Source organism: Dermacentor silvarum, chromosome 1 (assembly GCF_013339745.2).
Source record: "Dermacentor silvarum isolate Dsil-2018 chromosome 1, BIME_Dsil_1.4, whole genome shotgun sequence".
NCBI classification, from domain to species: domain Eukaryota; kingdom Metazoa; phylum Arthropoda; class Arachnida; order Ixodida; family Ixodidae; genus Dermacentor; species Dermacentor silvarum.
The window spans coordinates 62878159-62886795 of NC_051154.1; positions in this window are offsets into that span (position 1 = coordinate 62878159).

Below are 8637 nucleotides of genomic sequence, written 5' to 3' on the forward strand. Positions count from 1 at the left end.
TGAACAATCAAATTAAAATAAAGTATAGAGTTTTACGTGCCTAAACCACGGTATGATTATGAGGCACGCCGTAGCGTAGGACTCCGAAGTAATTTTGACAACCTGAGGTTCTTTAACAGGCACCTAAAAAGTACACGAGTGTTTTTGCATTTCGCCCCGATCTAAATGCGGATGCCGTGGTCAGGATCGAGCAAGAATAGACTATGAGATGTGTACGCTGTCATGAGTATCCTAAAAACAAACGTATTAATTTAAATTGTGTGTTCATTTTAAGCGCAAATATCACAAATATTTCCCATCCAGCGTCCCCTCGCTTTCATCCTATACAACTCATCCCTTTGGACCAATTCTCACGTGACTCGACCAACCAGGCTCTTGTGGCCCGCTTCTGGTACGAGCTGTTCTCGGAAGCGAAGAGGCCATGCGGGCGTTTCCAGTAAACGATCTCGCCATCTGTAATAATTGCATTAAATCGGTGACGTTCACTGACCCTTCCAATTCCACAGTTGCGGTCTGCAACTGCGCGGGCCTATCGCTTCACCGTCTCACGGCGGTCTGAGTGGGTGTTGGTTTGTCGGCCGCTGGCTGCTATATATATAAAAAATTGCGTAACTTGCACTGGAGGCGCAATGCTAAAGAGACAGCGGAGCTGATGGGCACCTAGCTAGTCCTGGGTTTTGGGCTAGGCTAAGCACTACCAAGTCATCCCCAGCATTTTCCGGAATTTATTGATTATTGATTGATTATTGATTAGCCATTGATTGGGTATCGATTGGCTATCGCAAGGTGTTGGCCACGTATTTGGGCTAGGCTAAGCACTGCCAAGTCATCCCCAGTATTTCCCAAAATTTAATTTAATGAGTATTTGTCGATTATGGATTAGCTATTGATTGGCTATCGATTGGCTATCGCAAGGAATTGGCCACGTATTTGGGCTAGGCTATGCACTACCAAGTCATCCCTAGCATCTCCCGGACTTTATTGATTATTGATCGATTAGCGATTAGCTATTGATTGGCTATCGATTGGATATCGATGACTGACTTAGCTTAAGTAGTCCCAACCATGCTTAGCTACACTTAACCACGCTCAGCTTTGCTATTTCACAGGGGTATTTGCCATAGCACTTGGACCCTTTCTGCACTACCACCAGGATCGGCCCACATTTTTTCCGACGCATCACGCACTTACGGCCGGCTTAAACAGCTCCGCTGTTAAAAATTGCTGGCTCTCCCGTAATCGAGAGTAGATGTAAGCATGAAATGGCTTCCGGCAAAGCAGATTGGTTGGAGATGATACTAGCCACGATGTTAAAATGTGTGTAGGGCATGTTCGCAACGGCACACCCCATCACACCACACCGCAGCACGCCATACTGCGCACTGATCCGTATGGACGCTGCCCAGCTAGAATAAAACCGGCTGAAGGCGGCACGACAGACAGCGAAAGACGCTAGGGAGACAGAGCGCCTCGCCCAGCTAGAAAAAGAAAAGCGCCTGAAGGAGGCGCCACGCAGCGTGGCGCCATCTCTGGAGGCGACGCAAAACACGTGCCGAGGAACTCACGGACCGCTGGTGTTCAAAATAGCACAGGCAATCTGTCTCAGCGCCAAAAGATGACGATCAAGTGTATGGTGCCCTGCATCTGCCTTTTGAATGTCGCTATTGGAAATGACAAATAAAACTTCAGCGTACTAAAAGTTACAGCTTGAGTGATAGGAAGAACTCGGAAGCAATATTTTTGTAACTTGTTTGGGCAGTAACTAGCGTATGTAATGCGGTCCTGTACAAAAAGTTGGGGGGCAGAGACTGCATTTTCTGAACTTCTGACAGGTTGCCCGGATGATCTCGTTTTGTTCTCGCAACGATGCCCGGATAACGGCTTTGGCTCAAGGTCACTTGAAGGTCGCCGACAACGGGAGCTAAAACCATTTAATGCTTAAATCTGTTCTGGCCGTCGTACACGAACCCTACAAGCTTGGTCATAACGTGAAGTCCGACTTCTATGGTGTTCTGGGCTTTCAATAAGCGCGCGGCCGTATATCGAAAATAGCAGCAATTTTGGCGCCAACGCGACCGATTGAGAGCGTTGTAGTCGCAATCATGGTAGCGCCTGCAAGCCGATGCTTTTGCTTGGTCTCTTCACCACTTTTCAACCTTCACAAATCTGTGCTCACACGGCAGGGCATTGGGAGTCGTTGGATATAATAACATTGGCTCGAGGCTTTGTACTAAGACGACACAATTAACAAGCCGCTGTTCATCGAGATATTTTAAGGAACTCATAATGAAGGGACCAAGCATTGGAGGGCTGACTTCTTGGCATGCTCCCGACTATCAATATCGGTATTCAAATGCAGACAGCCACTTCTCAGCCCTTCTAAAGGGGAAAGGTGCAACGTTTTTGGCTGTCTTACGCTTATAAATTAAATGGTAATGACGTTTTTTCTTCTTCACTAAATTCTAGCATCAGATAACACTTTTAAAATCAAATATAGGTGTTCACGCAAGTGAAAAAAAAAAGAAAGAAAAACGTCACACTGAATCTTAAGAACACGTCGAGGACTTTTTGGCACATCTCCAAGAGCGTCTCAATTTATTCGAAGATGATAAACATATTGACCATCTTCCTCACGACCCTTTCTCAATGGCGCTGAAACACCGACTCCACAGTGCAACTATGAAGAGCTAACCGATCTTCCCGTAAGCTGGAGCTGAAAGACGCGCACCAGGAGCAGTCCCTCCTTCGGTGTGAGGGGCTGGATGTGAAAACCTCGATATGAGAACAAATACGGACACACAGAGCTTACAATGCCGTGAAACTTGCATATCTCTTCGAAAGCATCTGCGTCTGTGAGCAGACCTTGTTTTATGACTCTGAAGAACAGCCGCCTTCTGCCTTCAATGACCGACGTGACATTATACAAGACGTGCTGAGGACAGCAACGAATGCGGTGGCACCAGGCATAGACTAAACCTTTTCGTAAGCAAAATCATGCAATGGTTACCAAAGCGCGGCCCCGCTGGTTTTCAGTTGTGCAGCGCAGATCCAGAGGATCTACGCACCGCTTTATGTGTCACACGGATTCCTCTAAAGTATGCAGTGAATATTCAGTTACGTGCTTGATCAGCAAATTTTCAGTTACGTGCTTGGCCTGCTCAGTTCCATTTTTTTTTCTCTTAATGTCAGTTAGAATATCGGTTATTCCCGTTTGCTCTCTGATCCACATCGCTCTCTTCCTGTCACTTAACGTTACGCCTAACATTTTACGCCTAACGTGCATGAAGCCCTTCCTATACAGGGTGTTTCACTTTAGCTGCACCAAATTTATAAAGATTGCCTGTAGCAGATAGCACAATTATAATCCTAGATGTAAACTAATCGATGAGGCGGCCATTACTTCCTTGAGAAATCAAAACGCCTAATTGAATAATTAACATAATTACGCTATTTAACTTTCTAATTAATTATTTTACGGCCCCTCTTTCAATCTACGAATTATAGCCGCTGAGTTCGCAAGGCGTATCGACTTGGAACGAATTCTCAGGACTGAACCAGTTTCGAGATATTAATTTTCAACGTGTCCGACGAAATACATGGGCGTTCCAGTTACTTTTGTGCTTCAATGCATAAAACAGCGTTTTCCTCAAAAAGTTAACTGGAACGCCCATGCATTTCGTCGGACACTTTGAAAATTAATATCTCGAAACTGATACGATCCCTCACGGCATTGCCTTCGGATCAGTGTGTATTGCGTATACTTGTCCTATTGTTCAGCGTACATGTGTCTCGGAACATGTAATTTGCATTTTAAGACGCTATATAAAATCAATGTCAGTGTGTGTGTGTGTGTGGGGGGGGGGGGGGGGGGCGTGCGTGCGTGCGTGCGTGTGCGTGTGTGTGTGTTCTTACTCTTTCTCTTTCATCATACGTTACATCTGGAGTAGATTAACCAGCCGCACGCCCGCTTTGCTACCCTGCACTGGGGGAAGGGGATAAAGCAACGAAAAGAGAAAAAAGAGGGAAGGAAGAGCACTAGTTTTGCACACACGTCAGAGTGCGCACCAAGTAGAAGGGGTGACGCGCCTATGTGCGAGACTCTTGTGGAAGCGAAGAGACTATTGGACACCTTTTTGTACCTTTGTCCCCGATACGATGTCGAGCGTGAACCTCTTCGGACAGCATAAAACCGGCTGCATACTAGAGACCATTTCCGGAAAGGATGATGCTTGGACCATGGCCGTGCTCGCGTGGCTGGCCCAGGAAGCAACGAGAGCATTGCTGCAATATACCGGAAGTCAACAGGTATCTGCGACACCTTGAGTAGTATATTGAAGGGCTCTGGTAGTATGCTAAGTATTGAAATTGCTTGCCTCTCCAGCTATTAAACTTCTTTCTGTGTCTGTGCTTAGGTGGGCGTTTATTTTGCACAATAGACGTTTGTATGCATCTTTATTTGTGTGTTTTCACCTACCACGCAACTGCTGCTGCGTAGCGGATCCATCTAGCATATAAAATGGCCTTAGCAAATATTTTTTTTTTGCATCTGCAAGTATGCAGGCGTCGTACCTTACACCTGACATACTCGCGTAGCTCGATGTAGTCATTGCTTTTATTTGCATCCGACGAGTGATGAGGAAGCTCATCAGGTCATCACATCTCCGAAAACTACAAGTGCTGGCTTAGACTTTATTGGTTCAATTAAAGTTGATTTCGAAGGAAATATTCAAGTTCTATAGCTATAATTATTCACAAATTATTATGTGCCATCGATCTTAAAGCCACTAGCACAGTTCCCGTCTTTTAAGAAATGATATCTACTTTGATCGCGAATTATAGGTAAGTGAAAAGCTCTTCCACATGCACTCGTTTAATGAACTACTTCATTAGGGAAGTGCAAGAACCAATATAAGAGGCAGGAGTTTATCTTTTGCTTCTGAACACGACCTCTGCCTCTTGAACGACGGCAGCTCGACATTCTTGAGATGGTCGTTGTACATCAGCTGCCAAGATCTGACTTTGGTGTCACAATGCCTTACCTCAAGCGTCTATTGGTTTACTGATTTGGAAACCCGTGTAAGTGACCATGTTCCTACTTACGTTGCTATCAAAGATCTATGCAGTACGTCTTCACCCATAGTCTCTTGAACAATTGACTCGTCCGCATTTCCAAACCTCTATGGACGCGGAAGGCAAGGGCGGCTTTGCACGTAGTGATTTGTGATTGCGGACGCTATACAAGCTGCTACGCGCTGCTTCTCATGGTCAGCTATACTCACATGGATTTTGACAATGAATTAGAAAGACTCCATGCCAGAGCGCGAAAAAAAAATATAGACGCACAAAGTCGATTCTCCACCTTAGGGAGGCCAGACGCACGCAGAATAAAATACGTCGTCGCATGTACAGATTAGACAACGAACGATGGAAATTGTTCTGTAACTCGTTGGACCTCCGCAAACCACACTCTCGCGTATGGAAAACACTCCAGGGTCCTCGCTCTTCTCAGCAACGGCACCACTTCAAGGCACTGGCTCTCCACCAAAGCCGCCGAAAAGTAGATGTTGGAGAAGACTTTTGTGAGACAATCACAGGTGAGAGAGTGGTACTAAATGATCTGGAACTGTATGAAGTTTTCTTCGCGCAAGATTCGGCAATGGACGAACATTTCTCTATGGAAGAATTAGGGGCTGCTCTGCCAATTTTCAGGCGTTCCTCTCCACACCGGACTCGACAATATAACGCACGCTGCTCTACGCCACCTTGACCATGAAGCACGAGAGATCCTGCTACGTCATCTCAACGTTTCGTGGAGTGACGGTGTTGTTCCCTCTGAATGGAACCAAACCATCTGGTCCCATTCCTAAAGCAAGGAAAGTCTCCTCTTGAACTAATACCATGTTGGCCTATTGCTCTCGCCAGCTGCGTTGAAAAGTTGATGGAAATGATAATCCCCACGCGCATAGAGTGGTTTCTTGAACATTACAATGTTTATCCAGATGCCATAACAGGCTTTCGACGTATCCGTTCGTCGGTCGACAACGTCAGCGATCTTGTGTCTTCGATTCAACAACAGAAATCAACCAAACGCCTCTTCGTATCCCTATTTTCAGACGTGAAAGACACTTACGATAACGTTTCTCATGAAGCCATCCTTGACACGCTCGTGGCTGCTGACAGTGGAGGCCACATGTTTCGCTGGATTCGGAGCTACCTGATCCGCAGCAGCTTCTTTGTGTTCACCGAGGATGGCCAAACTACCGACCACTACACGAGCCGTGGAGTTTCACAAGGTGGCGTTTTGAACGCAGTTTTGTTGAGCCTAGCTCTGATTGGGCTAGCGGAATCCCTGCCCCAGTCGGTCAGTGTGTCAATTTACGCAGATTACATCTAGACTTCACGAGTAACTGGCTCGCAGGTTCGCGCAACATTACATAAGGCTGCAACGCTGACACGTCTGCTTATCTTCAGAGACAAAGTCTCAGCGTCTCAACAGCAAAATGCGCGTTAGACGCCCTCACGCGAAGATCGATGACTGGATACCCGATGTCTATTAATGGCCAGCTTATCGAAACGCCGGATATATAGTTCGAATTAAGGCGGACAGCGGCGGCAGGTGATGCACGTGAGCGCAGACGTGAGCTCCAACACCGTAGTCGTCATTTAATTGCCTTCATGACATTGTGATGATTATTTAGTTATAATGTCACCATCATCTTACCGCCGTTTTCACTTTGTTGCTGTCACTGCGTTGTCATATCATCGTCATCCCGCCATCTGCAAGCCATCGTCGTCATACCACTGTAATCATTTTAACATCGGCATCACTCTAGCGTCGTTATCCCATGGTCGTATATATATATATATATATATATATATATATATATATATATATATATATATATATATCGTCGTCATATAATCTTCGCCACTCTTTGCGTACATTTTCATCGTCTATCCCTTTCAGAAATGCTTCGCCTGACATAGATAGACATTAAGGATGGTTTCTGCCTTAATTTCTTCATCTTTTCTTAATGTCTTATTTTCTTAATTTCTTAACACTTGATTCATTCGGTATATCCGGTCCTCCTCTAAACCTAGTTACAAATTACTTGAGTAACTGGTCTCAGCTTGCACAGGTTACTGGTAATCCGTCATTTTCTAAGCTAATAACGTTTCAGTCCCCCAGGGCTCTATTTTACGACGGCTTTTATTTTTGCGCTTTACTAATGACTTGTCTACCGTTCCTATACTAAGGCCAAATGCATACTGCATGCCGACGACACGAGAATATATGCATCCAGTAAAACAATTGACACGTTCCCGTCTAAACTTAGCATTGAGTTAAATTATAATATATTATGGTGCAAAAATAACCAGCTACTCATCAGCGCCACTTATACTGCGCTCATGGCGTTCCATTTCCCACAAATTTCAGTCACCGTCCCACCTTCTGTTAAAATTGGCAATTGCGTTATACCGATTTCGGAGAAAGTAAAGCTTCTTGGCGTCATCCTAGAAACTGAACTAAGTTTCCTGCACGTGCTCTTTAAGTCGTAACAAAAAGTTTGCATTTAGCACTCATATTATTATAAACACGCACACTTCTTTCCAACCCTACATTGTCCTATTTTAGATTTTGCCTATATTCATATCCATCTTTATTATTGTGTATCATCTCGGGTCAACACAAATTTTACGCATACTGAATACCTACCCACATTCAGAACCAAGCCATCAGACTAATGATTTTAGTGCATTTAATTCGACACGCAAGTCTCCGTTTGCTAAGCCTAACGTTCCTCCGTTATGGTAACTATTACGTCGGAAACTAGCCGTAATTAATGTCTATTTCTTAACACCTTACTAACAACTGCTCCTGGTTTTCCCAGCGTGCAAATCTTCTTTTTGCTGCAATAAAGACTAATTACGGCAAATTGACAGCTCTGTTTGGAGGGTAATCAACGCAACATCTATGAAAGACCTTCATTAAACTAAATTGGGTCTAACATCTCGTGCTGTTGCTTTATTTTAGACAAACAATGTTATCCATCTTATTGTTCTGAGCTTTCTCTCTCTTTTCTTTTTTTTCAGATGTGCCCTATAGTAGAAGTAAAAGAAACTGCCTGAAGAAAAAAAAAATTGTCAAGGCGCTTCAGATGGCTGCTGCGTGTTTCCGCAACAAGAAACACATTTCTGCCAACATCTTGCACAATCGGGCCATCTTAGCGGCGTAAATTGTAAGAAACCGAGGTTGGCTTGTTCGCATTCAAACACGTAATACTTAACAATGACGTGAAGTCCATTCGTGGCAGCGCACGCGCCACGTACACAAAGACCAAACGCAGGAGCAAACGTTAGAAAATCAGAAGCAAGCCAGCACCTGGCTGCCAATGTGGGGTTAGCACCCGGCACCAAGCCCCGGTTCAGCCAGGGAGCGCTGTCAATAAGCGGCCCCGCTACACGTCACCGTAAGTCCCGCGCGCGCGATCCGCCACGGGCGCCTGCCGCGGCACGCCAGCCGCCACTAACGGTAGCTGGCCGTATACAATTACGCGCCCGGGTCGCCATTGTCGACCAGTGGTGTGGCGGCGCACGCATTGGGCCCGCGCCGGCATTATACGAGTGCGCCCATCG